This window comes from Carcharhinus amblyrhynchos, chromosome X (assembly GCF_965287045.1).
Source record: "Carcharhinus amblyrhynchos chromosome X, sCarAmb.v2.hapA, whole genome shotgun sequence".
Taxonomy (NCBI): Eukaryota; Metazoa; Chordata; class Chondrichthyes; order Carcharhiniformes; family Carcharhinidae; genus Carcharhinus; species Carcharhinus amblyrhynchos.
This window is the reverse complement of record NC_137359.1, coordinates 6,785,835-6,810,597: the sequence shown is the minus strand read 5'-3', so window position 1 is coordinate 6,810,597 and position 24,763 is coordinate 6,785,835. Positions and strand designations below refer to the sequence as shown.

Here is a 24,763-nt window from a genome sequence, read left to right as displayed (position 1 = left end):
TCCTTCCGCACTGTAAGGATACTATGTTTCTGTGAAAGTGCATTGATCAATCTTCACTCATCAATTTTAATCAAAAATAAAGATTGGGACATACAACAAAGAGAAATAGCATAAGAAATTTTAAAATAAGAATGGCATTTGTATCATAATGGATTAAATTGACTCGGATCAGAATTCAGAGGGACCTGGATTTCCTTATACACAAGATCATAGAACATTTATAGGCAGATATAACAAGCAATTAGGAAGGTCAATGGTATTTTGTTTTGCTTTATTCTGTCATAGAATATGGACGCCATTAGCAAAGTCAGCATTTGTTGAATTGCCCTTGAACTGATTATTTCAGAGGGCAGTGCAGAGTCAACTGCATTGCTGTGGCTCTGGAGTCACACGTAGGCCAGACCAGGTAAGGACAACAGATTTCCTTCCCTAAGGGACATTCGTGACCCAGATGGGTCCTTAGGACAATCAATGATATCAATCACCATTACAGAGACAAGCTTTGAATTATAGTTTTATTCATTGAAATTTTTAATTTTGCCAGCTGCCATGGTGTCTGCCTTTATTAAAAAGGCATTAGAGTGGAACAGTAAATAAGTCTTACTATAATTGAATAGGCTCTTGGTAAGACATACCTGGATATAGTTGGATAAGGAGTTTTGATCTCCTTACCCAAGTATGGATATGCTCGTCTTAGAGGGAGTGCAACAATGGTTCATTCTGGAATGAGGGGCTGAGGGGCATTATCCTTCAAGGAGAGAATGAGCAGACTGTGTTTATAATCCCTCCAGGGAATATTGGGGGGGGGGTTTGATTCTCCCAAAAAAAATGTGTTGAATTCGGGTAAAAACTGGAGTAAATCCTGCTGGTTTTTTGGGCGGGAGTTTAAAAATGAATCTCTCACTCTGTGCATCACGGAGTGCACTCGTGTAAATCAGTGGGCGGGGCCTATTCCCCCAGAGAGGCCGCCAGCATAGCACTGAGCAGGCTACTGCGCAATATGCCGATCTAACAATGCCAAGATCGCTGGCCAGACCCGTGACACCTGCAATGCTGCCCCTCCGATCCCCCACAGCCTGATCACTGACCCTCCCCTCCCCACCCCCCAAACATGCCCAGGCCAGTCTCGACCCCCCCCCCCCCCCCCCCAGCAGACCCAATACTCCCCCCACATCCACACCCCAGCAGGCAGCACGACCCCCCCCCCCCCCCCCGCCATTACTCCCTCCCTCTGTCACTCAGCTCTACTGCACAGTGGCAGCGAGACCCTACCATCCCCCACCAATCACGCCCCACCCCCCCCCAAACAAATTAGGACCTGCCCCCTTGGCACTGCCAATGGGGATCGGCACTTTTCCCGTTGGGCAGTGCCAGGGGGCCCAGGCTGGCACTGCCAAGGTGCCAATGCCCATGGGGTTCCACTACCCCCACCTCCGCCTGACCTTCTAGGGAGCCCCGATTGCCCCCCCCCCAATCAATTCCAGCAGAGTCGGGCCACCAGCTCGCGCAAGTGGGGATCTACTGTAAACCCTGCTGGACTGAAACACGTGACTGGGGGAAAGAGGGCCCAGCCCAGAGATTTCAGTCCCAGGCCTGATGATATTTAACGGATATTGAAATGCGTTTTGTATAAATTACACAGCTCCATGCCAATTTCTGGCACGCAGCTGACAGCACTGGAAATCCAGTTACCAGAGAATCGTGGAGGCCGTTTCACAGGCTCCCCGCTAGGCACCACAATTCTCAAGTCTCCCGGCCCGCTGTGCTGAACCACCCGAGAGATGTAAATGTGAGGATGATCCCCCTGACCAGGATGCCTAGAACAGTTTCTGAATAAGGGATCAGCTATTTAGGACTAAGACGAGTGAAACTTCTTGATTCAAAATATTGTGAATCTTTGGAACTCTGGACTCTAGGGGCCTGTGGATGCTCCATGGTTGTGTATAGTCAGGATGCAGATGAATAGAATGTTGGATATGAAGGGAATTAAGGGATATGGGGAGAGTGCAGGGAGGTGGAATAAGGTAAAAATTCAGCCATGATTTTATTGAAGCAGCTTCAATTTATTGCACAAATATAAAATTAGTTTTGTGATGTTACTGCGCATTTAAAAAATACATTTTTGATCACGTTTCTTTTCAGTTTTTCAAGTATCTCCTACCATATTATTGGCACTGTTTTGTCTGTAACTGGTGTCCTGTATTGTTACTGAGGCAGCATAAATGACATCATGTTTATTTTATACTGGACTAAATGCAGTATACTGAGGTTTTAAGTTCCTCTGGGGATTGCTGAGTGGGGCTTGATTAGGGGAGGACTGCCAGGACATGTGATAGCTGGCCTTTTTTTCCACAGAAAAGTCCAAGTTTTTAGTTTCAGTTTAGGAGGATGTGGAAGCTATTGAGAGGGTGCAGAGGAGATTTACAAGGATGTTGCCTGGATTGGGTGGCATGCCTTATGAAGATAGGATGAGGGAGCTAGGTCTCTTCTCCCTGGAGAGACGAAGGTTGAGAGGCGACCTGATAGAGGTTTATAAAACGTTGATAGGGTGGATTCTCGGAGGCTATTTCCCAGGACTGAAATGGTCGCTATGAGAGGACACAGGTTTAAGGTGCTGGGGAGCAAGTACAGAGGAGACATCAGGAGTAAGTTTTTCACTCAGAGGGTGGTGAGTGAGTGGAATCGGCTGCCATCGGTGGTGGTAGAGGCGAACTCGCTGGGGTCTTTTAAAAGACTTCTGGATGAGTACATGGGATTTAATGGGATTGGGAGTTACAGATAGTTCTATGGCCTGGTAGGTATGGATATGATCGGTGCAACTTGTGGGCCGAAGGGCCTGTTTGTGCTGCAGTGTTCTATGTTAGTTGCTGTTTAGAAGCTGGTGGAAGGAGGCAGTCTTTCTCTCTCTCTTTCTAGAAGATTTTTGGGAAGTTTCAGGATTGGGAATTGATCCAACATTCAAAGGACTAATTCACAGTGGCGTTAAAAAGCTGCAAAATCCAGCACCACGTGAACATACTTGCTTTTTGTGCCAAGTCCAGAAAGGGGTGTGTGTCTTTGGGATGTTGTTTGACTTGGAACATCATAGCTATTAAGGTTTATACTGTGTTGTGCATAGTTCTTGTAATTGGTAAAAGTTATGCTAAATCTTATTATATTTTAACTGTGTTCTTAAATTAACTTTGTTTGATAAAAGCTCCCTAGTGGGTCACTCAAATCATACCTGAAGTGAAATACTTTATGCTCACTGTAATGCCAAATTCAAATGTAAAACTTAGGGTTTAGGCTAATTTCACAAAGCACCTTGCAGTTTCTGGCTTGGATCTTAATAGTTTTCAAAGGCCAGTGAGACTCTTTGACAGCAGTTATGACTTAACATGATTAAAAACCTAGCTACGCTTCATTAACAAGTGAAGTTATATGGTGAAGTTATACGGTCAAGGGGAAATTTGAACAGATTGCCATTGGTGAGAATTTCAACAGCACCCCATGTGGCTGAGCAGTAAATTAAATCTCCACATTTAACTGCACATGTGGAGGCCAGAAGCTGCTGTCATTTTCACAGTCATGATGACAGTGTTGCTGAAAGTTTCACTGTGTTTACACTCTCAAAACCTGTGCCAATAAAGTTAAACAGGCTTCATAATTTCAGAAGGTTTTTGTCAAAAACTGCTTGCTCAGGCAGAGAGAACTATTATTGTATATCCGATGGACATTTTGACAAAACATGCATCACTGGGTCATGTATTTGCAAACAGACAAAAAAAATGCTTTGCCAAGCACCACTTTTCGAAGATGGTGTTTCTTCAGTTCTTCCCTCCACGTCACTAATCTGGGGACAGCGAAACAGTCCAATTAATGTACAAAGATTTTTGATCAGGTCAAGCTTTTATCAAATGACATTCGCTGGAGACACAGCAAAACAGGTAGATTGGTAAATATTAACCCAAATATAATTTCCAGCTTAACATCCACCCATAACACCTTTCATTCTGTCACACGAGGCACATTCGGTCGATTACCTCAATTAACCACTTGCAAGTCAATCTGATTCACTCAAACATAGGCAAGGATGGAAAAGCTCAATTTGTATCAAAGCCACTAGTCAAGAAGAAACTGCCACAAAGCCACTCAAATGTCTTAAAACCTCATCCCCAAGTGATTTGTGCAACAACTGTGGTCCTTCACAAAGCCCACTTTATCCAGCTAAAAACATCCTGACAAGGTAAACACACTCAAAACTAACTCCTTTGTGTTGGATTCATATAGTCAATGCGTGTTACAAATCCCTTCCAAGAATTTTCCTTCAGTCGTGAGGTGAGATCCTGAGTTCAGTTACATTCCCGGAGGTGATATTTGCACAATAAAAGCAACATTTTGCAGAAGTTGGAAATCGGAAATTTAAAAAGAAACAGAAAATGCTGGAAAAACTCAGCAAGTCTGGCAACATCTATGGAAAGGGAAACAGTTAATGTTTTGAGTCCAATGAGACAGCTTTCTGATGAAAGCAGACCCAGCTCCACTGGCCAGGCAAGCCCTCAAACATATCTTGGGCCAATAGGCCCCTGAGAGTCTCTGATATTTTCAATCTTTGTTGTGCTTCACTTGCTAGTATCCTCCACCCCTCCGTCTCCTGTTACACAATGGTTGTGGTCCCCTACAGTTACTATTCCCTGGTTTCCTCTCCCCGGAATACACCACTCCCAAGACTAGGAGTAAACATCACAACAAACCAACAAAGCAACATCCAGAAGAGGTTAATGAATCTGTTGAAGAGGAAAACTAAAATCATCAATTACACAAAATCAAAAAGAGAAAAACAAAAAATGCTGGAACATCTCAGCAGGTCTGAATGTTTAAATGTTGGCTCTATCCTCTCTCCACAGATGCTGTCAGGCCTGCTGAGATTTTCCAGTATGTTCTGTTTTTGTTTCAGATTCCAGCATCCGCAGTATTTTATCTTTAAAAATCAAAGAGACGATTGTTGGGGTGGGAGAAACAATGAGAACAGAATAGTTGAATAAAATTAACTTTTTTTTTTTAGTTTTTTCACATTTAAAAACGTATTTACAATAACATTGTTGTTTTCAGTATGTCAGCAGCAATATTCCTGTGTTATTGTGCCTTCTTACAGATGGACATTTTTAAGTGGCTTCCCCAGGTGGAAGCAATTTCCCTGCAGATACTGGTAACCTTAGGGATTATTGATAAGGCTGCCAGACCTCTCAAAGTATCAGAAATGCATCGCACAAATGCTGCATCACCTTATGCAGTTAATTTGTTAATGTACTCAAGAGACAAAAATCATAACACTAACTTGCTTGGATTGAATGGCTGGCGTTCACAATAAAATGATCATTTGTTCAAGCCACAGAAATCTGGAGACAAGGCCAGGAAGGTTAATCCACGAATGAAGATATCATACCTATAAAAAATAGAACAAAAAGAACATCATTTTCGGATTGTTGTCCCCAAAAAACAGGAACCGTTTGCAAATACCGAACAAACAACATTTTGGAACAAGTTTCACCATTAGAAGCTTGTTTCACCTCCATGCTACAAAAATAATCCCCACACAATACACCTTCCTCAGCCAAGAGAACAAGGTAAGAGCTCCCAGCCTCTCACTGACTGAGAGGCACATTGCCGACAACTATCCAGCTGGAAAAGAATTCTGTAATGCCCAAGTAGAAATAAATACCCCTGACCCAGCCCCTTTCCCAAAGTGCCGACAGTAACAAGTTAATACTGGACAACTTGACAAAGGCTGAATTAGTTGGTCTGAGGTGTACCTAACGGCCTCCGACAGAGGCAGAAAAAATAAACACATCAGTCAAGGTTTCCATATGTAACTGCTGGTCAGTGATATCAGTGGAAAGTCTGCACATGAACGTAAGCTAAGATGCTCCCTGCAAAATAGCACACTCGCACTCACTCACTGAAGATGGTTACTTACACCAAGTACCAGCATGCAGCAGCACCACTGGGATGAAACCAAACTACTACCTTGAGGAAAGGAGACAAAATGATCGCCTAGTGTTTATTGCCCACCTCCAGGATTTTGACCCAGCGACGGTGAAGGAATGACAGTGGGGAATTCAGTGATGTCGTTCCAAGTCAGGATGCTGAGTGCCTTGGAGGGGAACTTCCAGGTGTTCCCAGGTATCTGTTGCTCTTGTCCTTTTAGATGGTAGAGGTCATGGGTTTGGAAGGTGCTGTCTAAGGAGTCTTGGTAAGTTTCTGCAGTGTATCCTGTAGATAGTACACATAGCTGTCACTGTGTGTCAGTGGTGAAGGGAGTGAATGTTTGTGGACGTGGTGCCAATCAAGTGGGGCTGCTTTGTCCTGGATGGTGTTGAGCTTCTGAGTGTTGTGGGAGCTGCACCCATCCAGGCAAGTGGGGAGTATTCCATCACACTCCTGACTTGTGCCTTGTAGATGGCAGACAGGCTCTGGGGAATCAGGAGGTGAGTTATTTATCACAGAATCCCCAGCCTCCTAGTTCCATTTGTAGCCACAGTATGTTGATAGTTTACCCCTCCTCCCCACCCCCAGGTGTTGATATTGGGGAATTCTGTCATGACTTCAGTGATGACAATGTCATGGGGAGCTGGTTGGATTCTCTCTTGTTGGAAAGTCAGTGTCTGACACTTAAGTGGCAAGCAACATTTGCGCCACACATCAGCCCAAGTCTAAATTTTACCCTGGTCTTGCTGCATATGGGCATAGGCTGCTTAAGCCTTTCAAATAATACTATAATAGGATGTTTTACATTCAGCTGATTCAGGCTGGGACAATGAATTTATGAACATTATAACAAATGAACTTAGTGCTGAGGTCGTACTTCTGTTCCTAACAGTTGGTCATTTTACAGTTGTGTTTGAAATCTGCTGGCTCTGAACTGTAGCACTCCATCGGTATTGCGCAACAGTGCCATCCTAGATTATATATTCAAATCTCTCGAATGGGACTTCAAGTGAACCTGCTGGTTCAGAGGTTACTACTGAACTACCATCAATGCTTCTTTAACAGCAGCAATTGCAGCCACCCCTCACCCCCCCCCCCCCCCCCCAACTTCAGTGGAATTATCATCATGCAAATAGTTACAGATGGAAGAACAAGGGGTGGCAACATCCTGAGAATAATACCAGCATTCATATCAATTCCACCTTAATCTCCAGATCGGGAGGTTTCAATGGAATGCTTCATCTTAAACAGCTTACCATATACATTTGAGTAATAGTCGAACTCATGTACAAGTCGACCCTCAACTTTAAAGTCAGTCCTGAACAGTGCATCAGGTTTTTTATTTTATTTATTAGTCACGAGTAGGCTTACATTAACACTGCAATGAAGTCACTATGAAAATCCCCTAGTTGCCACACTCCGGCACCTGTTTGAGTACAATGAGGCAGAATATAGCATGGCCAATACATCTAACCAGTATGTCTTTCAGACCGTGGGAGGAAACCGGAGCACCCGGAGGAAACCCACTCAGCCACGGGGAGAATGTGCATACTCCACACAGACAGTGACCCAAGCCAGGAATCAAACCCAGGTCCCTGGCACTGAGAGGCAGTAGTGCGGATCACTGTACCATCCCCTCTATGAAGAGAAAAAATTCTCTACTCAGACAGAAGGTTAAGATTTCAGTGTTTGCCAGCAGAACTTGATGACAGGCTTATCGTATTTCAAGAGTTTCTAATCAAGCATTGACAAAAGAATAGATTCAGATCGGTCTCTGTTGGAACATGAACGAGACTCCCATTAATCTTAACATGGCAGCCAGCCAGCCAATGAGCAAAGTTGGAGATAAAAGTGTTAGTGAAGACAGCTGGCCATGAAAAAACAGAAATGAAATGATATAAATTGGTATATGTGGTTTTTGCTTTTGATGAATGATAAAATTGATGAATTTGGTGTACACAAATTGTCTGTTTCCACAGACACTATTTCATTATAAATCAAAATCAATTAAAAAAACAGTTTTTGGGTCCTTTTGCACTACTTTAGGGGATGGGATTGGTGAGCAGTCTCCAGCCTGGCAGCTCTGTGGTCACGAGACAATGGGCAAGGGTGCATTCTAACCCCTTGAAAATACTACTTGTGTAAAAGTTAACCTGCTATGTTTTGGCTAAAAATTTAGCCTTAGAAAATCAACTTTTATACCAGTATATTTTGTAGTAATACACGCGAAAGAGAGTACTTGGTGACACAGACAATCATACATGTGCCCTGAAAATGCAATCCCTACTCCAAAATACCAAGGTTTAAAGAACACTTTCCTAAAGGATGATCAGTTCAACATGATTCAAAAAGCAGTGAAATGCTGAACTATGCAGAGTATAGTATAGGGGAGGGCAATGAATTTAGAATATAAAAGCAGGGAGGTCTTGCTGCAACTGTACAGGGCACTGGTGAGGCCGCAGCTGGAGTACTGTGTGCAGTTTTGGTCGCCGCACTTGCGCAAGGATATATTGGCCTTGGAAGGAGTGCAGAGGAGATTCACTAGGCTGATACCGGAGATGAGGGGGTTGAACTATGGAGAGAGGCTGAATAGACTGGGTTTGTACTCGTTGGAGTTTAGAAGGATGAGGGGGGATCTTATAGAGACGTATAAGATAATGAAGCGGATGGATAGGGTAGAGGTAGAGAGGTTCTTCCCGCTCAGAAAGGACAGCAGGACTAGAGGGCACAGCCTCAAGATAAGGGGGGGACAGTTTAGAACGGAGTTGAGGAGGAACTTCTTCACTCAAAGGGTGGTGAATCTCTGGAATTCTCTGCCTGTTGAAGTGGTGGAGGCTACCTCGCTAAATATATTTAAGACGCGGGTAGATAGGTTTTTGGTAGGCAAGGGAATTAAGGGTTATGGGGAGAAAGCGGGAAAGTGGAACTGAGCCACTTCAGATCAGCCATGATCTTATTGAATGGCGGGGCAGGCTCGAAGGGCTAGATGGCCTACTCCTGCTCCTATTTCTTACGTTCATATGATGGCCCAGTGGTATTATGGCTAGACTATTAATCCATAAACTCAGCTAATATTCTTGGGACCCAATATCGAATCCCACCAAATGGTGGAATTCAGAATCTACTGGTGACCATGAAACCATTGTTGGAAAATCCCACCTGGTTCACGAATGTCCTTTAGGGAAGGAAATCTGCCGTCCTTACCCGGTCTGGCCTACATGTGACTCCTGAGCCACAGCCATATGGTTGACTCTCAACTGCCCTTGGGCAGCTAAGGATGGGCAATAAATGCTGGACCAGCCAGTGACACCCATGTCCCACAAATGAATTTTTTTTTAAATTATCCCATTGTCTACAAACTACAACAGTAAATCTTCAGGGTTGCTACAAATTGTCAGAAGCATTGAACCATGGTTAAATTACAAGCACAGGCAGAGGTAGTCTTTTTCTGCTATGCTTAGAAAGTTGAGGGACGCAGGTGCATGCTGTGCATAGACTGAAACATTGTATCACGAGACTAGGCAGCGGTGCTGCCAAGACGACAAGCTGTTTTTGAAGTCTGCCCAATCAGTTTTAGCTCGGCATTTGAGTAACAGCAACTTATCAGATTTGAATTTGATGTTTTGATAACCTGTAAACCAATCCTACTATGGGGATTTTAATATGTCATCAGGAGTACAAGAACCAGACAACTGCGACAGCTCACAGCTCTCAGCTTCAGAGAGACAGCCAGTAATTGTCGTCTGCCAGCATAACAGCCACATTTGTGTCTTAAAAGAAAGCCTCATCTCAGTCGCAAAAGTAACAACAGAAGATAACGAAGACAGAAGATGCTAGAAAACAACACCTGGTTGCGTTTTGAGTGTGACTAAAAACTCTTTTTTGTTAGTAAGTGGGAATTGTATTTACCTAAACAGCATTCCATTAGAATAGTGTTTTATTGGGTTTGTTAACCTGTTCACTGCTAGATGAATAAAGTGTTACTTATTGCCATTACAGAGTGTGTCTCAGGCAGTTATTTTGATTTAGCCACTAAACATTGCTGAAGCACAGATATTACCCCTTCTCACACACACTTTAACAGATTGTGAAGGGGAGATACTTCTGAGTGGTTGAACGTTAGTTCTCAGAGAGGAGATCAGCCTCCCCTTCCTAACATAATGCAGTAGATGTAATTCATCTGGATTTTCAAAAGGCCTTCAATAATGTCCACTATAATAGACTAATGAATAAGGTTAGAAGATATGAAGCTAGGGGACAAGTGTTAGGCTAAAATTGCTAACTGGCTTCAAGGCAAAGCTGAAAGTGGGAATAAGGGCTAGTTACGAAGAATCACAGAATTGTGATGTTGAAGAAAGAGGCCAATCGGCCCATTGTGTCTCCACCAGCTCCCCAAACGAACAGAGTGACAGAAGATGGGAAGTGGTCTTCCAAAAGTATCAGTGTTGGGATCACTGCTATTCGCAATGTACATTGTGAACCATTTGGACTTTGGAATGAAAAACACAAATTCTAACTTTGTGGATGACACCAATTTTAGGGAGGGTTTGCGGTGGGGGATGATGCAGATGGCCAATACTGAAGGGGACTGCAACAAATTACAGGAGGACATTAATAAACTTGGAAGAATTGGTAGAAGTTCAACACTGATAAATGTGAGATAATACATTTTGGTAAGAAGTATAGGGAGGTCACTTGTTACTTGGAAAATACAGGTCTAGGTGAAGTAGAGAAAGAAATCTCAGAGTGCAAATACAGCAATCACTAATAGTTGTGACATAGGTTGTTAACAAGACCATAAAAAAAAAGCAAACCAAACACTTGGCTTTATTTCTTGAGAGATAGAACGTAAAATAGGGAAGTTATGTGAAACCTCTATCGAACCTTGGTTAGAGCATAGAGTGCCGTGTGCAGTCCTGGTCTCCATATTATAAAAGGATACAGAGACACTGAAAAGGGTGCAGAGAGCATTGCCAAGGATGACCCCAGAAATGTGTGGATTGCATATCAGGAAAGGATTGACCGGCTAGGTCCCTCTTCTCTTGAAAAAAAAAGGCTGAGGGGTGACCTAACTGAGATCTTTATAATTCTGAAAGGTTTTGATGGAGTGGACATGAGAGAATGCTTCCCCTTGTGAGGAAGAGCCTCACTAAGACCGTCAATATAAGATAGTCACCGAGAAATCCAATTGGAAATTCTTCACCCAGAGAATGGTGAGAATGTAAAATTCACTGCCATAGGGAGTGGTTGAAGTGAATAGTGCAGATGGATTTAACAGTATACTAGACAAGTATATGAAAGAGAAGGGGATAGAGGGTTACGCTGATAATGTAGATGAGAAAAGATAGGAGAAGGCTCAAGCATTGGACAAACAGCAGCATGAATTGGTTGGTCCAAATGGGGTGTTTTCAGTCATACATCCTTTGCAATCCTATGCAAACTTTGCCTATGTCATATAAAACAGTATCTGGGAATAATTAGATCACAACCAAATTGAAGGAAAGAGTACAAGGGACAGCTGAAGCACAAAACCTACATGGATAACAATATTTATCTGCACTCCTAGATAATACTACAACCTTAAAAAGCACACATTGTATTCCACTAAACACATGACAAGGTACCACATGGTAGGTTGTTGCATAAGGTTACATCTCACAGGATTCAGGGTGAGGTATCTAAATGGATTCAAAATTGGCTTGATGACAGAAGCCAGAGGGTGGTTGTAAAGGGAGTTTTTCAAACTGGAAGCCTGTGACCAGCGGTATGCCTCAGGGATCAGTGCTGGGTCCACTGTTGTTTGTCCTTTATATTAACAATTTGGACGAGAATTTAGGAAGCATGGTTAGCAAGTTTGCAGATGACACCAAGATCAGTAGCATTGTGGACACTGAAGAATGTTATCTAGGATTGCAACAGGATCTTGGTCAATTGGGCCAGTGGGCTGACGAATGGCAGATGGAGTTTAATTTAGATAAATGTGAGGTGATGCATTTTGGTAGATCAAACCAGGGCAGGACTTACTCAGTTAATGGCAGGGCGTTGGGGAGAGTTATAGAACAAAGAGATCTAGGGGTACGTGTTCATAGCTTCTTGAAAGTGGAGTCACAGGTGGTCAGGGTGGTGAAGAAGTCATTTGGCATACTTGGTTTCATTGGTCAAATCATTGAATACAGGAGTTGGGATGTCTTGTTGAAGTTGTACAAGACTTTAATAAGGTCACAGTTAGAATACTATGTGCAATTCTGGTTACCCTATTATAGAAAAGAGTGCAGAAAAGATTTACTAGGATGCTACCAGGGCTTGATGGTTTGAGTTATAAGGATAGGCTGGATAGACTGGGACTTTTTCCCCTGGAGTATAGGAGACTTAGGGGTGACCTTATAGAGGTCTATAAAATAACGATGGGCACAGATAAGGTAGATAGTCAACATCTTTTCCCAAAGGTAGGAAAGTCTAAAACTAGAGGGCATAGGTTTAAGGTGAGGGGGGAGAGATACAAAAGGGTCCAGGGGGCAATTTTTACACAAAGGGTTGAGTGTGTCTGGAACAAGCTGCCAGGGGTAGTACCAAGAACAACACAACACAGCACGGGAAACAGGCCCTTCGGCCCAACGAGCCCGTGCCGCAAAGTAGTAGTAGAGGCAGGTAGAATTCTGTCTTTTAAGAAGCATTTAGACATACATAATATGGGCCAAACGTGGCCGACTGGGACTAGCTTAATGGTAAAAACTGGGCAGCATGGACAAGTTGGGCTGAACAGCCTGCTTCCATGCTGTAAACCTCTATGACTCTATGACATTCTTTGCAAATGCACAGACTATTAAATTGAACAGACGAGTGTATTCACTTCTTCACAACTTTGCTCAGATGCTGACTGGTAAAGCACAAATGACCTTCACACTGAAAGATTAACAGTTGAGACATCAATTGACACTCTGTGATAAAAGTATTTGTACTTCATTAAAAGTTTTTCAACTAGCATGTTTTACATGATGTCAGATTTAGTCAACAACAGCATGCTCATCCAAATCAGAGAGTTTTGGCTTCAAGGCCCACTCCCAGCTCAAGCATATCATCTTGGTTTAACATTCTAACAAGCATCATCTTTGGGATGAGCTGTCAAAACGAGGTGTCGTTTATCAATTCAGGTGCAAGTAAAAGATTAACTGCTAATTGAGAAGGAGAAAGGATTTCTCCCAATCAATATTCTTCCCTCAAATTGATCAAAACAGATCACGTGCTCATTCCCTTGGCCACTGAAGGCAAGTGGAGGGCATGTTTTTGCCCATTAGTCTGTCAACAACACATCAAAAATGGACAGGGTTTCAACAGAACTTGGTACAAAGGTAGGGTGTGGTCCAGGAAGAACTGAATAGTTTTTGGCAAAAACACAGATCAGGATAATGTAATTTTTTAAAAAAACGATCCATTAACAGTGGGAGATTTCTTTCATGGCATCTGCGTGTTGTTGTCCAGCCATTTGTTCCATTCCTTGAGTGTTCTGCCCAAAGCCCTTGGCTCATTGACTGCTGATGCTTCATCCTGAGCAATTAAAAACAGAAAATGTTGGATTAAACTCAGCAGGTCTGGCAGCATCTGTGAAGAGAGAAACACAGTTACTGTTATTGTTGTTTCTCTCTACACAGATGCTGATAGACCTGCTGAGATTAACCCAGATTAACCCCATCTGTTTTCATTTCAGATTTCCAGCATCTACACGATTCTGCTTTCATCCCAAGCAGTTTCCTTTGGATTACCTTTAGCTTCCACACTCAGGGGCAGGACAAGGAGGCAGGTCTCAAATCTACCTCAGATGAAACAAACTGTTTTGAACAACGTGCTCACCATTAGACAACTGAGCCAAATGCCCCTCAGCATTTGTTGCCCCCGAGAAGGTAGTGGTGAGCTGCCTTCTTGAACCACTGCAGTCCACTTACTGTAGTTCCACCCCAGTGCTGCTAGGGAGGGAGTTCCAGGATTGTTATTGGACAGTCAGTCCATCCAGTGGTGTAGGTATACCCACAGTGCTGTTAGGGGGGGGAGCTCAAGGATTGTTATTGGACGTCAGTCAGTCCATGTGGTACAGGTACATCCATGGTGCTGTTAGAAAGGAAGTTCCAGAATTTTGACCCAGCAACGGTGATGGAATGGCCTACATATTTCCAAGTCAGGATGGTGAGTGACTTGGAGGGGAACCTCCAGGTGGGGGTGTTCCCAGGTATCTGCTGTCCTTGTCCTTCTAGATGGAAGAGGTTGTGGGTTTGGAAGGTGTTGCCTAAGGAGCTTTGGTGAGTTGCTGCAGTTCACCTTGTAGATGGTAAACACTGCTGCCACTGTGCAGCAGTGGTGGAGGGAGCGGATGTTTCAGGTGGTGAACAGGGGGTTGAATCAGCAGGCTACTTTATCCTGGATGGTGCTATTGAGTGTTGTTGGAGCTGCACTGATCCAGGCAAGTGGACAGTATTCCATCACACTCCTGACTTGTGCCTTGTAGATGGTGGACAGGCTTTGGGGAGTCAGGAGACAAGTTACTCAATGCAGGATTCCCAGATTCTGACTTGCTCTTATAACCACAGTATTAATATGGTTGGGTCCAGTGCAGTTTCTGTTTAGTCTGAGGAGTTACAAATGGTGCTGAAAATTGTGAAATCATCAGTGAACATCCTCACTTCTGACTTTATGATGGAGGGAAGCTCACTGATGAAGCAGCTGAAGACGGCAGGGCCTTAGTCTTTGCCGAGGAACTCCTACAGTCCTGGAACAGAGATGATTGACCTCCAATAACCACAATCGCCTTAGATAGATCAGACAAATTCACTGATTTTTTTTAAAGAATGTTCTTGATTGTCCCAGCTGATGTAGTAGAATTTGTCACAGCTGTCAAAATGTGAGCAGAGTTTTGAGAGCAAGTTGTTTACAGTACATTGGTCTGAAACCTCTTCAGTAAGATGGAAGGTCTTAATAAAAAGGCTTTTGTTTTTTTAGTCTTGCAGACCCAGCGCTTCAACCAGACAGGCCAAAGCCTCCAGGAAGAACTGCATAGTTGTCATGATGTTGAGTTAACAGAGTGTGACAGAGCTGTACACTCTGCAGAGTGCCCTTCACTTGTTTTAGCTTTAGCTAGTTGGAAATATAAACATATCTCAAAATGTAATGGATGGATTTCAATGAAACTCGGTTCACAGTATGGCTTAAGGATGAACTGATTCGTTTTTAGTGAAGATAGGCATAGGGCAAATTGACTTTAAAAAATGTTGTGGGTTATTTTATTTCAAATGTTGTGGATTGTTTTAGCATGTTGTGGGTGGCCTCAGCTGTTGTCACAGTCGTCAAAATGTAAGCAGAATTTTCAGAGCAGGTTGTTGGATTGGCCATAATGAAATGATTTATTTCTCAGCTCTTTCGTTATGGGAAATCAACCAGGCAAGGAAAAGTCTCAAGGAAAAGCTGCATAACTGTACTAACATTGTGTTAACACAATGTGGCAGAGATATGCACTTGGAAGGCCTTATTCATTGGGATGAGAGACATTGCTACACGTAGACTAGCTGCTCAATTTGCCTATATAACACCATGTAATTAATAGATTTTAAAGTGCTTTGGAACATCTTGAGGACAGAATTAGAAGGTATGCAAATACAGATATTTAGAAGAAAGGTGATACAAGACTTTGATACAAGTCTTGCTCATTGTTGGCTATATAAGATGCTAAAAAATTGGAGATGGAAGAAATAGGACAGGTAAGTGCATCAAAATGGTAGGAGGTCTTTTTCTTCATTATTAACAACACATGAACAAAATCACATTTACAGGAACTGCATGATTCAAAGCCATGCACTGCTACTATTTTATTCATTGGAGGGTGGGCTTGTTGGATTCTTGGACAGGGCAGTGTCACCCCATCATCAGATGCAGAGTGTGAATCTGTCTGCTTCTGCTTTTTCCCCCCTAATTGTGAAGTGAAGCAGACATTGGGTATTTTCAGTATTTGTTTTATTCCCCTTCAAACATCCTGCATTTTGACACCTTTGCTTTAATGTCCTTCGGAGGTGTTTTTTATATCAATCATCTGTTCTTTCAAGTGAGTCATTCAAGTCACCTAATGCAAGTGTGACCCTCAGCTTCCTGTTATTTGCTACTTGAATTCTACATCCCGTTCTCACTGAGCTTCTTACACTGTTCCAATAAACACAGGAAATAGGAACAGGAATAGACCATATATCCCATCCAACCTGCCCCACCACACCACTTATTTTGGGCTTCGACTCCATTTTCTCACCCACTCTCCATATCCCTTAATTCCCTGCAAGAGCAAAATTCTGTCTATCCCAGCCTTAAATTTATTCAAAGACTGAGCCTCTACAACCCTCTGGGATGGAGAATTCTAAAGATTCACAACGCTTAATTTCTCCTCCTCTCAATCCTAAATCAACCCCTTATTCTGAGACTGTGTTTTAGACTCCCCAATCAGTGGAAACCATCCCTCAGTGTTCACCCTATCAAGCCCTTACAGAATTTTGAAGGCTTCAATGAGATCACCTCTCATTCTTCTAAACGCCAGAGAAAACAAAGCCAAGTTGTTCAGCCTATCATAAGACAACCTCCTCATCCCAGGACGAATCTAGTGAACTTTCACTGTACTGCCTCCAATGCAACTATTTCCTTCCTTAAATATGGAGACCAAAACTGCACAAAGTATTCAAGGTGTGGTCTCAATGAATCTTATACAACTCTATGAAGATGGGTTTATTCCTGTACTCCAATCATCTTCCAATGACCAACATGCCATCCTAATTGCTAGTTGTACCTGTATGTTAACTTAGTGTTTTTTGTACAAGTTGACCACGCCTCTGAACAACACATTTAAAAAATATTCAATTTTGTTTTCTTTCAACCAAAGTAACTAACTTCACATTTCTCTACAATATAATTCATCTGCCATCATGTTGCCCATTCACTGAACTGATTTATATATCTTTGCAGCCTCTCTGTGTTCTCCCCACAGGTTACCTTTCCACCTATTGCTTCACGTCATTAGCAAACTTAGATATAATACTCGGTCTCTTCTTCCAAGTCACTAATATAAATTGTAATTATGGAGGCTCCAGCATTGATCCTTTTGAAATATTAAACTAATGCTATCTCTAAATTCCTGAGTGAGCCTTGGATGGGTCTTTCTTGCTGGGTTTTTGTTCATCCATGGATGCATTTTTGTTGAACATTTTGAATTGGTTCTTTAAATGTTCCCCACTGTTCATTTCTAGCCACAGCTTTCAGCCTATTTACCCAATTAACCTCAATCAGTTCTTCCCTCTTACCTACGTAATCGGCTTTGCTTCAGATTCTTGTTTGTGATTGATGGATGTCACTTGTAAATTTAACTTGAAATTCAACAGCATTATGATCACTATTTCCCAGTGGATCTTGAGTGATGTTAGCATATCTTTAAGAGGCTTTTTTTTTTAAAACCATGGTCACAGACTTGGGTGATGTCATTGCGGGAAGGAGGAAATAAAAAGGCTGTGGGCAGGCCAGGGGACCTAAGTTTTTCAGCTTTCAGTTTCGTTTTGGCTGCAGTCTTAGAAGCAAGCTGGAGAAGTCGTCTCTAACTTCCTGTTTTGCTTTGAAAATTTTACCAGTTAGCTGAAAGAAAGACTTGTTGCCATGTTGCTGTAAAGAATCTGTGCTTTGGTGTTTTAGGAAGCTGATCTGAATACAAACTGCTGAGTTTTTAAGATCATTTGAAATCAGCATTTAACCCAGAGAACTGGATTCCAGGATTCAGCCCTGTGCAATGATAAATCTGTTTGAATGGTTTTGTTGTTGTATATTGGTTTTGATCGGAACATCTGATAGTATATTGGTTAAGGGTTAGACATTATTGTGGTTTCCGCTTGCAACTGATAAAAGTTATGGCTAATTTCTGTTCCATACATGTTAACTATATTCTTAAATAAACTTTGTTTGATAAAAGCTCCCTAGTGGGTCATTTGAATCACATGGAACATGCTTACCCTACAAATTCAAAATGCAAAACTTATGACTCAGATGGGCTTCATAAAACACTTTGGAGTTTCTAACCTTGAATCTTAACACTTGTACTATAACATTACCAATTAAATCCTTCTTCATTACCAGATCCAAGATAACTTCAACCCTACTCGGTTCCAAAACGTACTGCTCCAAGAAGCTATAAGAAAAACATTCCACAAACTCATTTTCTAGACGATATCTTGCCAATTTGTTCTCCGGGTCTACGTGAGGATTAAAGTCCCTCACCATTATCATATTGGATTTGTTACAGACTCAAATAATTTCTTTAATGCTCTACCCAACAGTATAACTACTGTCAGGGGACCTATAAACAACACCAGAGTTTTCTGATTCTTGCTATTTCTAATACTACCAAAACTAATTTGACTTCATGATCTTGATTTCAATAGCAAGTTGAGGGACAGCATCTCAAGTTTTTATTCAGCACTCAAGAGCCTTCCAGCCTCGACGCTGAATCTAACATTAGATCTTAGCCACGCAACAAACCAGCATTGCAAGTGAAGGTGGGAGATGACCCAAACTAGTGTCAAGAAGGGGACCAATACGGGAATCACTAACCCTCACCACCCCCACTGACCCAGCCGTGTACCAATAGGGGAATCACTAACCCACACCACCCCCACTGACCCAGCCGTGTACCAATAGGGGAATCACTAACCCACACCACCCCCACTGTCCCAGCCGTGTACCAATAGGGAATCACTAACCCACACCACCCCCACTGTCCCAGCCGTGTACCAATAGGGGAATCACTAACCCACACCACCCCCACTGTCCCAGCCGTGTACCAATAGGGGAATCACTAACCCTCACCACCCCCACTGTCCCAGCCGTGTACCAATAGGGGAATCACTAACCCTCACCACCCCCACTGTCCCAGCCGTGTACCAATAGGGAATCACTAACCCACACCACCCCCACTGTCCCAGCCGTGTACCAATAGGGGAATCACTAACCCACACCACCCCCACTGTCCCAGCCGTGTACCAATAGGGGAATCACTAACCCACACCACCCCCACTGTCCCCACCGTGTACCAATAGGGGAATCACTAACCCACACCACCCCCACTGTCCCAGCCGTGTACCAATAGGGAATCACTAACCCACACCACCCCCACTGTCCCAGCCGTGTACCAATAGGGGAATCACTAACCCACACCACCCCCACTGTCCCAGCCGTGTACCAATAGGGGAATCACTAACCCACACCACCCCCACTGTCCCAGCCGTGTACCAATAGGGGAATCACTAACCCACACCACCCCCACTGTCCCAGCCGTGTACCAATAGGGAATCACTAACCCACACCACCCCCACTGTCCCAGCCGTGTACCAATACGGGAATCACTAACCCACACCACCCCCACTGTCCCAGCCGTGTACCAATAGGGGAATCACTAACCCACACCACCCCCACTGTCCCAGCTGTGTACCAATAGCCACAGCAATGCAATTCACTCTTAAATGCCCCTCTGAAATAGCCCAGCAAGACATTCGGGCCAAGAGCAACTAGGGACTGGAATAAATGCTAGCCCAATAATGCCCACATTACAAACATGAATAAAAGAAAATGTTGTATTGGCCAATATAGTTCAAGGGCTCATGAAGGTGACAGAATGATAACAAATGGTAACTGATCCCACTTAAGATAGAAGATTAAAGAATAATAAACTGCCAAATATAAATTAGGGAAAAAAAAAAATCACTGATACGTGACCCCAGTAGAATGGCAGGCTGGGGGTCCAAGTGAAGGTACAAAATTATGTACAGTTGGTGCATTTGAATCCCAGTAGAACAGATTGTACAGTAATGTGGATGAGCTAGCATGGCCCCTTTAAGGGACAATCACTGTAGGTCATGTGACCCACCCAAGGTTACTGCTTGGAAGCATGCAAACCTCAGCCAATGGCAAGAAAGCGCGTGAATCTGGGGAGAGAGCAAACCCTCGGTGAGAGCCCAGAATCAAGGAGTAAAGACCTGCATTGTGGTTGCTGTGCCTGCATATTAGTTTTACCTTGCTGTCTGAATAAATCATTTTGTGATTTAAGCAGCCTTCTTGTTGATACCCCACTATTACAGTGGATATACCAGGAGAATTGCATTTGACAGATTCTGGAGCAGTTCCTACAGATTGGAGGTTGGCAAATGTTGCACCACTATTTAAAAAAGGGAGGGAGAGAAGGGAGGGAGAGAAGGGAGGGAGAGAAGGGAGGGAGAGAAGGGAGGGAGAGAAGGGAGGGAGAGAAGGGAGGGAGAGAAGGGAGGGAGAGAAGGGAGGGAGAGAAGGGAGGGAGAGAAGGGAGGGAGAGAAGGGAGGGAGAGAAGGGAGGGAGAGAAGGGAGGGAGAGAAGGGAGGGAGAGAAGGGAGGGAGAGAAGGGAGGGAGAGAAGGGAGGGAGAGAAGGGAGGGAGAGAAGGGAGGGAGAGAAGGGAGGGAGAGAAGGGAGGGAGAGAAGGGAGGGAGAGAAGGGAGGGAGAGAAGGGAGGGAGAGAAGGGAGGGAGAGAAGGGAGGGAGAGAAGGGAGGGAGAGAAGGGAGGGAGAGAAGGGAGGGAGAGAAGGGAGGGAGAGAAGGGAGGGAGAGAAGGGAGGGAGAGAAGGGAGGGAGAGAAGGGAGGGAGAATTACAGAGCAGTGAACCTGACATCAAGCGAGGGGAAGATTCAAGAGTCTATTAGAAAATATGTGATAAAGAACATTTGGAAAACATTAACATGATTGGACAAAGCTGGCATGGGTTTTTGAAAGGCAAACCATGCCTAACAAATCGACTGGAGATGCAATGAGTAGAATAGATAAGGAAGAACCAGTGGATGTGATATATCTGGATTTTCAGGCTTTTCATAAGAGGTCAGTGGGCCAAATTAAAGCAGTGGGATAGGGGGTAATGTATTGGCATGGACCGAGAATTGGTTAACAGAAACGGAAAGTGGGAGTAAATAGGTCTTTTCCATGTGGCAGATATAGTGACTAGTGGGGTACCGCAGGGATCAGTGCTTGTGCCCCAGCTGTTCACAATATGTAGAAATGACCTGCACAGGGGAATCTAATGTAAGATTTCCAAGCTTGCTGATGACATGAAACTGGTTGGAATTGTGAGGAGGATGCAAAGAGGCTTCAAAAGTGGTTTAGACAAGTTGAGTGAGTGGGCAAATACATGGCAGATGCAGTAGAACGCGGCTAAATGTGAACTCACACACTTCAACGTGAAAAACAGAAAGGAGTAGTATTATTTAAGTGGTGCTGTATTAGGAAGTGGATGTACAGAGGAATCCATGTGTCCTCGTACACCAGTCAATGAAAGTGGAGAGGCAGATGCAGCAAGCAATTAGGAAGGTATGTTGGCCTTCGGTGCAAGAGGCTTTGAATTCAGAAGTAGAAATATCTTACTGCAGCTGTACAGGACCTTAGTGAGACCACACCTGGAGTATTGTGGGCAGCTTTGGGATCCCGATTTTGGAACAAGTCAAAACGGTTAGAAGTGAAAATCAGTTAGCATCAGAGTAGAGGGCGCTAAGACAATTAGAAGACTCTCCAGTTTCAAGATCAGCTGTGATCACTCGTCAATTCTGTTGCAGGAAAATAATTACACTGAAGTAGTTTTAGGAGTAGCTGTTACATCAGGAATGTGGAATAATTTTAAAAATTCACACGATAACATTTTTGACATCTTGCTATATTAACAGTGCTGTAAGCCAAGAGCATACCTCATTCAGAAGCAGAATTGACCTGGAAAAACACTTCTGAGACGTAACAGTACGCACAAGTGAATTCAGCTCAGTGTTGAAAGTCAGAGCAAATACGGACACAGGACAGTGTTGTGCAGATCCAGTATAGTACTGAGGGAGTTCTGAGGCAGGAGGCCAAGACCCCATTTGTTCTTGCAGCTGCAGGTAAAAGATACTGTTTGGCACTACTCTGAGAAAGACCAATGGACTTATCCCCAGTGTCTGGAGCAATATTAACCTCTCAATCCAGGTGACAGAAACAGATTAGTTGGTCCTTATCACACTGCAGTTTGTGAGAGTTGCAGTGTAAAAAGCTGCTTGCCATGTTTTGTAAATTACAAGAGTGACCACATTTCAAAATACCTCAATGGGCGTAAAGTACTTTGAAACAGTTTTTTTTAAGGAAAGGTGCTATATGGTATTTATCCTCCATGTAAGCCTCCTTCAATTGTTCCTGAGCTACCACTGAACCATTCTGACTTGCACTTAAATCCATCTATACTATTCACCTCAATCATGCTGTGTGGGAGCCAATTCCGCATTCTCACCACTTGCTGAGTGAAGAGGTTCTTTAATTCCCAATTGGATTTCTTGGTGACTATCTCATATCGATGGCCTCTAGTGACACTCTTGCCACAAGAGGAAACATTCTCTCCAAGTCCACCCATCAAAACCTTTCTTACCCAAGACTTCGGGATATGGTCTTCAGAGGCTCCTGACTGCTGCTTCTGACTTCACTCACTCGATATCCTGGCCTCCATCTGGTGGCAGAAGGTGGTCAGTGCAGGGAGCTAACTGCAATGACCAATTTCTACCACTAGACAGAGCTCAGGCAATCTAGAAATACCGCAGTATTGAAATCAGAAGAGGTGTCGTGTTTTTTCAAAGAATTTTATTGTACATTGTATTTCTTTTATATTTCATTATTTTATCTGGCAAGTTATTACAGCTCGTAACGCAGTGCTGCATATGCATGGTGCAGTATTTAATTTTATTGTGATGGTACTATGCCTTTAAGAAATGTATTTGTGTTATGCTTATGGAGATGTTAGAATTCTGGTTTCTAACCAGAGTCTTCAACTCTGGTTTAAGGTGCCGGTCAGTCTGTTCCAGACAGCCCACCTGCTGAGAATGCAGCAACATAACTGATCCAAGTTATTGGGTGTTTGTTTCAATCTGAACTAATCAGTTTTGTTATTTTTTGGGTTGTCCCCTGGGGCTTCACAGTAGGGTTTAATCAGGTTGACTGACAAGAGGAAGTCGTGTGAATGGGCACAGCTAGGCTTCCAGAGAGAAGGGCAGTTTCTGCTTGGGTTTGCAAGTAGCAGGAGCCATGTTCTCTTGCTCTCTAGAGACTTGTCTGGGACCTGCTATAAAATAGGTATTTCTCTCTCCAGAGGTGTTTTGGAGGCTTGATGACCAGCAGTCCACACACCAGCACGTAAGCCTGTTGTTTGCTAACTGATTTTGAAGGGGAGTTTATATCTATGAGGAATATTTCTTAAATTGGGACTAATAAGAGATAGATGAGCTGTTAAAAATTGAATCTTGCCATGTAGTGATACCGGCGTTAAGTACTTCAATGGGTAAAAGTTAGGTTAATTCTTTTTGTTACAGTTGAACTGTATTGTTGAAATAAGGTTTGTTTTGATAAAAGCATCCTAGTGTGTCAACAGAATCACATCTGGAGTAAAACACTTCATCCTCACACTAATACCAAAATAGAAAATAGCTGGGGTCCAATCTAACTTCATAACATACCTTGGAGTTTCTGATCTGGTCCCTAACATTGCACATTGGTTTTTCTGAGTGGAAATGTCTGAAGGAACCCAACTCCAGCTTCAACATTGATTCCTATGGGAATCCCAATTCATTTGAAGTTGCAATTTGCCAGAATACAACTACATTTTTAAATGAGGACTTCCTGTACCCCAAGTATGATCTAACCAAGGTTCAATGCAGATTTAGCAAGATTTCCCAACTTTTCAATTCTATCCCTCCAAAAATAAAAGCAAACACTAGACTTTATGGTCTTGCTACCCTGTGGCGTAACATTTAGCGATTGGTATATTTGATCTTAAAGATCCCTTTGTCCCGCTACTCCACTTGGACTCTCACTTCCAAACGTTACCTTCCTATTCTTTCCACTAAAATGTGCAACATCACTTAGAATCATTATATCCCTACAGCATTTGTCAAGCCTAGGGGGCTGGGAACACACGAAGCAAGAGTGGAATACAAGGAAAGTAGAAAGAAACTTAAGCAAGGAGGGCTAAAAGGGGTGATGAAAAATCATTGGCCAGCAGGATTAAGGAAAATCCCAAGGCTTTTTATACATATGAAAAGAGCAAGAGGGTAGCCAGGGAGAGGGTTGGCCCATTCAAGTAGGGAATTTATGCATGGAGCCAGAGGAAATGGATGAGGTATTAAATGAGTAGTTTGCATCAGTATTCAGCAAGGAGAAGGACTTGGTGGATGATGAATCTGGGAAAGGGTGTGTAAATAGTTTGAGTCATGTTGCAATCAAAAACAAGGTGGTATTGGGGCTCTTGAGAAACATTAAGGTAGACAAGTCTCCAGGGCCTGTAGGGACATATCCCGAAATACTGAGAGAGGCAAGGGAGGAAATTGCTGGGGCCTTCAGAGAAATCTTGATATCCTCACTGGCTACAATACCGGAGGATTGGAGAACAACCAATGTTTGTTCCTTTGCTTAAGAAGGATAGCGAGAATAATCCAGGTAATTACAGGCTGGTGAGCCTAACATCAGTGGTAGGGAAATTATTGGAGAGGATTCATCAAAACAGGATTTACTCCCACTTGGAAATAAGTGGACGTATTAGTGAGAGGCAACATGGTTTGTGAAGGGGAGATCATGTCTCACTAACTTGATCAAGTTTTTTGAGGAAGTGAAGATGATGATTAATGAGGGTAGGGCAGTGGATGTTGTCTACATGGACTTCAATAAGGCCTTTGACAAGATCCTTCATGGCAGACCGGTGCAGAAGGTGA

The 24,763-nt window shown here is 43.2% G+C and overlaps 1 protein-coding gene across 10 annotated transcripts in view; it reads right to left on the bottom strand.

Annotated features, from left to right (window-relative positions):
- Positions 1–24,763, bottom strand: part of r3hdm2 (R3H domain containing 2) — a 304,603-nt gene that overhangs the window by 237,637 nt on the left and 42,203 nt on the right. For 9 of the 10 annotated variants that reach the window (XM_080218004.1, XM_080218002.1, XM_080218006.1 and 6 more), the window contains exon 2: positions 5,318–5,425. The gene's annotated coding sequence lies outside the window, so the exon portion shown is untranslated. Of the gene's footprint in view, positions 1–5,317; positions 5,426–6,051; positions 6,254–24,763 lie in introns of those variants that run through there. The other variant, XM_080218003.1, reaches the window with a different exon arrangement.